The sequence below is a fragment of the Ambystoma mexicanum genome, chromosome 1p, assembly GCF_040938575.1.
Source record: "Ambystoma mexicanum isolate Mex_15411 chromosome 1p, UKY_AmexF1_1, whole genome shotgun sequence".
NCBI classification, from domain to species: domain Eukaryota; kingdom Metazoa; phylum Chordata; class Amphibia; order Caudata; family Ambystomatidae; genus Ambystoma; species Ambystoma mexicanum.
In genome coordinates, this window is record NC_090921.1 from 1,318,384,865 (window position 1) to 1,318,395,061 (window position 10,197).

Below are 10,197 nucleotides of genomic sequence, written 5' to 3' on the forward strand. Positions count from 1 at the left end.
ACTTCATATGCCTTGGCTTTGCACCTCAATGCAACACTCAAGGATGTGGAAATTATCACCTTGAAGCAAATTACTACCAAAGGCAATACAGACTCTGCAGCATCTAACAACTCCCCACACTCTTCAAAATCCCTCTGTACGGCCTTGGCTTCTCATTTCATCACTAAAACTCAGGACATCCTGTTCACTCTCTCTTCCTCTTCCTCCTCCTCTTCCACCCCTGGCCTGCCTGTGGCTGCCTCACCTCCTCCATTCTATTCCTTTCCCTTGTTCACCCCAGACAATGTTTCTAACAATGTCCGATCTATAAGTCTTGTCAAAACAGGTTATCCACTGTCCATACAGAACCATCAAGGACCACATCTACACCCTTGCTCCAGCCTTGGATGATTTCTAAAGTCACTCCTTTGCCACTGGAACATTCCACTCCCCCTTAAGCACTCCCTTGTGCACCCCCTTCTAAAGAAGCCCTCTGCCAATCCTTCCTCTCTGGCTAACCATTGCCGGAACTCCATCACTCCTCTCCTGAGCAAATTCTTGGAAAAGCTGGCCATCTCCCAGCTTAATCTGCATACTGAATCTGTTGGTCTTCTCCACGACCACCAGTCTGGCTTCAGAGCTACCAGAAGTGCAGGAAATGCTCTCCTGAACACCCACGAAGGCCTGCTCGCTAATCTTGATTCTATTCTTCATTCTGTCCTCATTCTCCTCGATCTTTCTTCTGCTTTTGAAATGGTCAACCATGCCATCCTGCTCAATTGCCTCTGTGATTATGTGCGTATCAACGATCAGGCCCTGGCCTGGCTGACCTCCTCTCTCACTGACCGACCCTCTCCGATCCAACTAGCTCTTGCTCTACTTGTGGTGTTCCCCAGACGTCTAACCTATCTCCCTGGCTTTTCAACCAATATCGGCTCCTTTTGCCCACCGCATTGCTGCCTTCTGCTCCAACATTCTCCTTCCCTCATTCCAGATTGGCTGGCTGCAATTGAGAAATGGTGTGCCGAGAATGATCTCTGCCTTAATGCCAGCAAGACTGAGATTCTCCTCATTAGATCACCAGCACTCTCCTTTCCTCTCTTTCTCTTGCTGTTGTGGGGTGCATTTAAAGGCCCCAAACAGAAGTCACTTTCACATGAATAGCAGGCATGTAAAATGTGGGTTATATTGACCCACTCAGCTGTGCTTTACCACATCACTTTGCTGCATTTGTGCAAGACACAGCAAAATGGCTGCACTGGTGCCAGTGCGCATCAGTATCTCAAAACTATGTTTTTAACAACCAAAAAAATGGCTGCCTTATCCTGCCACCCACATTTCAGGCGGGGTGGAACAGGGGACACACTGCAGAAGCGTGCCAGCGTGCTCTGAGACATTTAACTGGCATTAAGTGAAAGAGACAGCATTGCTTTGCTGAAAAACCAATAATCCCTTTCCAAATGAAAACTTGTTCACCTTTAAAAATGCTGCTTGACGCTAAATTCATCCATTCCTCATAAAACTACTATGATTGAAAAGGCCCTGTGAGGCCCAGAAGAAGTCCTTGTGCCTCTGTAAAACCGGGCATAGTTCCTGAATGAAAGGCCCAGTCAAAGTAGCTTGGAAAGAAATCAACAAGGATCTCAATTTTTACTAAAACAGCATTGTTCGTTCATTTTCTCTACAATGTAGCAAACATCAGCTGTCTTCAAAAGAACTTTAACTATCTGAGCCTGGTCAGTTTCATAAACCAGTGTTCAGATAAAACTCATGCATTCAAAGAAAAATGACTTTAGCTGCAAGGACATTGTGGAAATTTGAGTGAGCTGCCCAAAACCGAATTAACGAATGAAATGTCAGCTTGGACCACATGTGAAAATAGGCTGTTTACAAAATAAGGAAAAACAAATGCCTGTGTTTTAAAACAGTACACTAGTAAATAAAAGTTTTACTTGTCTTTAGAAATATAAAGGGGTTTGTAACTGGGGAGAATATATCACATGTGTTATTTGATGTAACAGGCTTATTTAATTCTGGATTTAAGAATAAAAGTGAAGGATGTTAAACCCAGGGTGGCTTGAGTTACAAAGTTGAAAAACAGGTTTTCTGCAAAAAGGGCTATATCTCCCAGCAGATCCTGCCAACCCACTGATAATTATAGGGTGGAACAGACTTTCGTCTCTGTTGGAACCCTGGACAATGCATTGGAGGGAAGGAAGCCAGAGTTGTGAAAGACCCTAAAACTTCAATCAGGCTGAAGGAACCACCCCATCCTACTTGAAAGTAAATGCCAGTTTGTGTCAGCTGGAAAGAAAAAAAAATGACAGACAGTGACAATGTAGAATGTTCACAGTGTAAAAGTAAATTTGTGGCATTTAGTTTAAAACTTGGTAGAATGTAGTGACACCAAGGGATCAGAAATGGTGATATAAGTGGATTTACAAGAAAAGCAAAAAAGAAAAAATGCTTTCCTATTTAGGAAAGCTTCGTCCCCTGCACACTATCTGCGAGGCCAAGGCCTAATGGTTGCTTAAGAATTAGGTGGCAAGAAACCTATTAAGAGGTCCCTAAACAATGGAAACACACTAAACAGGTTATCACCCTTGGTTAATTGAGATAGAAGACATTTTTTAGGCAATTTCAAACATATTTGTTCTGGGATCTAGATCTTCCCCAATAAATTCTATTTGACAACTTATAGATCAATTCAAAACAATACAATTTATTATTCATACAAAATAATGGGAATTGGCCCAACGCGTTTCGAGTTCAAAGAAGACTCTTCATCAGGGGCATCTTTTCATTTTCGATTACATTTCTATAAAGAAAAGAAACATTTTAAATTTAAACAATACCAATGTATGTCTGTGTATACATATATTGTCAAAAGACAATTTACAAAACCACTTGAGTGTGAACAATATTTAAAAATCACAAAGTAATGCTCAATTCCTCGTGTTTAAGAGTATATATTTAACATCAAGAATCTAGTGACCTGACTAGTTTGTTTGTATATGTTACTGGGGTTGAAAGAAGCGCCACAAAGCTATGCTTTTCGATGTGAATCTCATTGGTTGAGAAGATTGTCTTCAACATTAAAAAAAGTGACTTGCTAACATATAGGTGTTATTATAGGGCTATTCTTATCCTATTGATATAGCCAAAGAGGGTATCCTACCCATCCAATGAAAGTAATATACAATCCGTAGAGGATAGATATGGTTCAAGGAACAGCGAGGCTGTAAAATAGTCCAGTATATGGGTAAAAGCCCAAAGACATTTCTATTCTGTCTAAAAAAAGATATTAACTTACTGGTCAAGGATCATGGAGCTGCCCTATGCGGTAGAACAGGTCCGTGAATACCAGAGAGCCTTTGCAGTTGTAGTGATCCTGTTGACTAATCTATTCATGTGGGTCTGCCTCTATAGGTTGAAGTCCTGCAGAGTCCAAAAAAGGGGGAGGTAAGTCTATTATTTCCAGTCAGTTAAGGTATTATAGCTAAGAGTATCAGGGTGACTTACTTCTGTCTCTGTTTTTTTTGGATCCTGATGGAGTGCTGCATCTAGTCCGGTGACGGTAGGAGAAGCGTCTGCCATCTTGGATTCAGGAGTGCCTTAAATATGTCTCCAGGTGTCTGACGTCACAGTCATCCTGCGGCTCGCAATTACGCAAGCTACTACATAATCTTCAAATCATGGCACCAGACGTGCCACAGACAGTTAAGAATCAGGCTGAGTGTGCGTCGGGGTCCGCGAGCTGTTCTATGCTTGAACTAAATGTGTACCGTTAATCACATAGTGAATTGGGTTGCCGGTATTGTGACGTCACTCGCGTTTCGCGAGTGACGTCACTGATGTTTGTATATCAGAGTTGCGTCATTCACGGAGTGCGAGGCGCTAATTCTAATGGTAGCTGGCAGCTATATTGTGTTTACAATATGAGGCTGGATGCAATGCCTGTAGCTGTCCTCAAAAGACTCATTATAAAAATAACAGAGGCTGTTTGGTGATCTAACTTAGACAAGTAGTAATTCCCATTTAAGGTTTAAATGTATGGAAAAATAGAAAAATAGAGATACAGAAAAGGTGTCCTTAGAAAAGGAAAATACGGATCATTGCATGGTGCATATCTGTACATAAGTATTCATAGGATCAAAAGTCTCGGTACAACCATATTGTAGAACGGTAAACACCGAAATGGCTAATAGCCTCAGCCTATTTAACAATTCAAAGGTACTGATCCCATTGCTATCCCATCTAGATGGGTGTACAATCTATGTGATAACATATATCAATTTTTTGAAATGCTTTGCAGAAAAACAAATAATATTGAAGGATATTCATTCTAAAAAGATTACTTATGTCGCAACTCAAATAAATCTAGTCCTGATTTTGTTTCTAACAAATGTTGATCGATCTAGGGCAGAAATATAGAGATAAAATAGGGAAGATAAAAAACCATAAGCAAAAGACCTAAATGAATGTCTTAAAAAGAAGGATATTTGTACAATTTAGAGAAATGGTCCAAGGTAGTAATCTTCGTTCATCCCTAGGGGGGTCATTGCATCAAGTTGTTGTATCCAAAATAATTCTCTTTGTGATAATTGTTTTGGTAGGTCACCCCCTCGTGGGAGAGGGTGTAAGACTTCCAGCATGATCATTTTCAATTGTGAGATATTATGATTGTTATCTCTGAAGTGTCTGTATACCGGAGATTTGATGTTCTTTGTTCTGATGGATGATTTATGCTCTGTCCATCTTTCTTTGGCCTTTCTGTTGGTTTTACCTTCATAGTATACTCCACAAGGGCAACGAATGGCGTAGATAACATTTCTGCTGTCACATGTTGCGTAATGTCTCAGATGTATTTTTTTACCAGTGTTCGGATGTCGTACATGATCGCCTTTGATGATATTGTTACAGTGCTGACAGTGGAGACATGGGTATGTCCCTGTTTTTTGTTTCGCAAGTATCGTTTGCAATGTTTTTTTTGGTCTTTCTGCTTTGATCAATTGGTCCCGCAAGTTCTTTCCCCTTTTATAGGCCATCATTGGTGGATCTGGAAATAATTCCTGTAGAGTTTTGTCTGACTTAATCAGGTCCCAATTTTTGTGTATTATCCTTTTTACTTGAAAACTTTGACTTGAGTATTTCAGTGAGTGTATCAAGTTCTTGGGACCCGATTTATTATAGCTTGCCTTGAGTTCCTTTCTTTCCTGGCATTCTGTTCTTATTATGGCTTTCTGTATGGTCTCCCATGGGTAGCCTCTTTCAGTGAATCGGTTCCGCATCGTTTCATATTCCAAATGTAATGTGGCTGTATCCGATGTAATACGTTTAACTCGCAGGAGTTGGCTGTAAGGAAGATTCTCTTTGAGATGTTTCGGGTGGAAACTGCTATGATGCAGGCAGCTGTTTACATCTGTAGGTTTTCTGTATATTCTTGTCTTGAGTTCTGGTCCAAGTCTTTCTACCATTACATCCAGAAAGTTGACTGTCGGTTTCCCAATTTCTATTGTGAAACCAATACTTTCGTTACAGGTGTTAAGGTATTTCCAAAACTGAAGGAGTTCGCTTTCTGTGCCACGCCATATACCAAAAATGTCGTCAATGTAGCGTTGCCAGCATAAAATTTTGCTTTTCCATTGTGTGTTTTGAAGGACAAACTTAGTCTCGAATTGATACATGAAAATGTTCGCATATGATGGTGCCACTGATGATCCCATAGAGGTTCCAGAGATTTGTAGATAGAATTGTCCATCATATCTAAAGTAATTATTATATAATATGATGTTAATCAATTCTATTGCTAGAACCTTGTGAATGTTCACTTTGTCATTTTCTAATAGAAACCATTACCAGTGAGTTAATATCTTTTTTTAGACAGAATAGAAATGTCTTTGGGCTTTTACCCATATACTGGACTATTTTACAGCCTCGCTGTTCCTTGAACCATAGCTATCCTCTACGGACTGCATATTACTTTCATTGGACGGGTAGGATACCCTCTTTGGCTATATCAATAGGATAAGAATAGCCCTATAATAACACCTATATGTTAGCAAGTCACTTTTTTTAATGTTGAAGACAATCTTCTCAACCAATGAGATTCACATCGAAAAGCATAGCTTTGTGGCGCTTCTTTCAACCCCAGTAACATATACAAACAAACTAGTCAGGTCACTAGATTCTTGATGTTAAATATATACTCTTAAACTCGAGAAATTGAGCGTTACTTTGTGATTTTGAAATATTGTTCACACTCAAGTGGTTTTGTAAATTGTCTTTTGGCAATATATATATACACAGACATACATTGGTATTGTTTAAATTTAAAATGTTTCTTTTCTTTATAGAAATGTAATCGAAAATGAAAAGATGCCCCTGATGAAGAGTCTTCTTTGAACTCGAAACTCGTTGGGCCAATTCCCATTATTTTGTATGAATAATAAATTGTATTGTTTTGAATTGATCTATAAGTTGTCAAATAGAATTTATTGGGGAAGATCTAGAGCCCAGAACAAATATGTTTGAAATTGCCTAAAAATGTCTTCTATCTCAATTAACCAAGGGTGGTAACCTGTTTAGTGTGTTTCCATTGTTTAGGGACCTCTTAATAGGTTTCTTGCCACCTAATTCTTAAGTAACCATTAGGCCTTGGCCTCGCAGATAGTGTGCAGGGGACGAAGCTTTCCTAAATAGGAAAGCATTTTTTCTTTTGTCTCTCCCCTCCGGCCTAGATACCAAGGCTGAGTACCTCTCCCCCGCACCTGTACTTAACAAAACACTAATCTAAAGTGCCAAACAAATTTGTATGGCTAAAACTAAACTACTTTATTCAGAAGAAGGTGTGCTTAGTGTATTGATCACTTTTCTTTACAAGAAAAGCATCCATGTTGCAAATGTAAAATGTTGTACATATCTTCCTTATGACAATCCCTACTCATGTGTAAAGTTGTAGAATTTGGAGAAATGTAAATCTCAGTGCAAAAGTGTGAAAAACTGGTAGAGGAGCGAAACCAGGCCTCACGGACTGGGGGTTTGGATTGAAATGTGAGAAAAAAAATATGTAACCTGTGTATATGATTTACTAAAAGGTTGCACTTGTGTAAATATGTGTTTGTGGCAAAATTTGATTTTAGTTCCAGTAACCCTGGGTGGTTTCTGGACACTGTAAATGTCACCCCATAAACATTACATCATTTTTCTGAGATCCAATCAGCAAAGAGCTAGGCAGAGACTTCTACCCTTGCCCATCCTATTGTTAGCGGTGTGTGTAGTAAAGCCTGCCACTGTGATATAATGTGATGATGTCACCTGGCATTATAAATAAGAGCCCCTGACAACACACAGGGACACACTGATTCCTGTTTTCCTACGCCGGCATCCTGTTCCTGTCAGTTCCTGTCTTCATCTTGCATTTATCCATCTAAACTCCAGATCCCAACCATAAGGCCAAGCATTGCTGATCCTGCTTCAGCTGGGCCTCAATTCTAAAATAATCCCAATAACCAAGGGAAACACTGTGTTGTTTTGGGAAGCATCCTGAATTAACCTTGCTTGCTGCTCACTAAATGCATGCCTGCTGCAAACCTGCCATCCAGCTGATCTGTAGTATTCAGTGTCAGTCCAGTGGCATCCGGTAACCAGTCCACGCCCAGCTGATCCTGTGCCGCTGATTTTGTCCGGCTGTCCTTTGTTAGATCAGATCTGTGTGGTGACAAGAACTGCTGACTGTCCAAAATCCAAAAACTAGAAGTGGACTGTGAATATCAATAGGAACCATAGAAAACATAGTATACCTTGCCTTGCTTTGTCCATCCCAATCTCTAAGTCACCTTGTACTTATCCTAATAACTTGTAATATTGTCCAAGATCATTCTTGAAACCCTGCTTTGATACCTTGTGCTAGCGCCAACATCTTTAATAATTTTGTCTTGTAATATTCTAAGCTATTAATCCTGTTTTGAGTGATCAGACTGGGTCCGCCAGGGCGGGCGCGGAGTTGCTAGGGTTGAACTCGTGAGTCAACCCTGGAGCTTACTGTGTCTCAATCTGGTAGTCTAGCCTGAATGCTCTAATGTAGAGTAAAACTGTTCCTTGTCAAAACTGATTTCTTTGCCTTTTTCTGGCCTTCATTTTCTCAAAAACGCACCTCACTAGATTTTGCATAACTCACTCAATTTACCAGCTAGATACCTCATTTCACTTCCAGCTTGTACCTAGGATCCATAGCTACACCCCAACACATCACGATTTACAATATGTCACCTGTTTTAATTAAAAACCGTTTTGGTAAATTCAGGCGGGAATTGCAAAAGTGTGTTAAAATTTCCAACGTGTCATTTTGATTATAAACTATTTTAAATCTTACATTCAATTTCGAATTGTATGCTTTTGCTCGATCCATTGCTTGTGATTACTAAAATCTTTCCAGTGTTGCTCCAGTAAAGAATTGTTTTAGTTTCAAGGGTTTTAGACACATTCATTGTTTTATTCATCCATTTCCGAGTGTCATTTTAGCATTGCCAGGGTTTGAAATCCGTTTTTCTCTCTTGTTTGGGAAGGGAAGGTCGGATTTAAATTCTATTTCTTGTTGGTCATTCCTGATTACCTGCTGATTCTGTTTATCTACTTAAAATTGATTATTTGTGGGTTGAGGCAACCTTACAGGGGGAAAATCTAACTCAAGTGCTGCCTTACCTAAAATCAAAAAGTGCTCCTACTCCCTGGTGTTTTGTAGTTGTGTCAATAGAAGGTTAACCCAAGTGCAGTGCTTACATTCTGTTTTTCTTATCACCCCATTGGTGATTGCTGCCCCATAATAAAATGGTATGATTCTTTTAATTTCCAAATGAATAAATAAATATTTTATCACCCTGCCTGGTTCATGGTCCATTGTGACCAGGGGTATTTGAAAAGCGGGTGTAATATGAGTGGTATATCATCTCAATATTGAATGTAATCTATACTATAGCATTTCAATTGCGCACTGCATTCTCGCCGAGACTAAGGTGTGCGTTGTTGGGTGTCCTGACCCACGTTTGAGCTATCATGCTGCAACATTTGGTGCTGTGGGCTTAGAAAATCCAAGATGGCCAAAAAGCCCACATGTGCGCCAGAATCCAGGAGAACCACGCAATTTGTGCGTACACCAAAATGGCTGCCTAACTTGCCACCCACCAGTGTGAGCATGATGGGCCAGGGTGCCATGAGTGGAATGGGTGCCAAAGGTAAAAAAGCAGCGCCTGTTAGCTCAAAAACGCTTTAAAATTACCTTTGGTTTCTCTGAATGCCAGCTCAAAATGCCTATTTTCAAACATTGCAACACATCCAAAAATCTCACTGAACACCAGCGGACATCTGGCAGAATGAAGTATGTGTGCATACAAAATCTGGGAAGATGAAGAGCCCAAAACAATGTTCATAACAAAACTGGCTGAGCTATGCATGTCAGCAGCCTAACTGAAACTGGATTAAAACCACCAAAATCGAAATGTTTAAATTAACTGAGTGACCTACTTTTCTACTTTTGAGTGTCACATAGTTTGTAACTGTTAAAATGTCATAGTTTTGAACTTAGAATCAGCATTTTAGCTGCATATGTAAAAATTGTATTGACTTAAACTGGGGAACAAAAAGTGACATTTTAGCTGAAACCTGGCTTAATGAAACTGAATTCTGCCTAACATCTACCCCCACAGTAGTTAAAACCTGCTCAGCCACTCTTCCCCTTGCCAAAAGGAGTTGTCACCTCTCTTATTAGATTAGGGGTGGAGCATCTGGGGACTACAGGGAGGTGAACAAAGGCCTGTCCTGGACTCAGGCAAATGTTATATTGAGGGCGTCGTAAAAGTGGCTTCCTCTTGGGAGAAGTGGGAGGAGAAGTGCCTCTGGGAGCCACCCGAGCTGGAGGCGGGGACAGGCAGAGGCTTCCCCCATGTGCTTTGGAACCTAAACCACACCCATCTGGGCCAGAGCATAATTTTAAAAAGATAGATAACTCAAAGTGCGGACTTGTCAGAATTATATAAGTAATATAATTATTTTTGTGATTTTTCTGTGAACATTTTGAGATGCGTGAGGACCCTGTGGTGTATTCTGGGGGGTTGCTAGCGGAAAATAGGGTCTCACTCCAAATGTCTGCATGTTAAAAATCTGACACTTCATCAATTAATGTCCATACTCCTTGCGCACATGTGTGTAAATTTGGGTAAA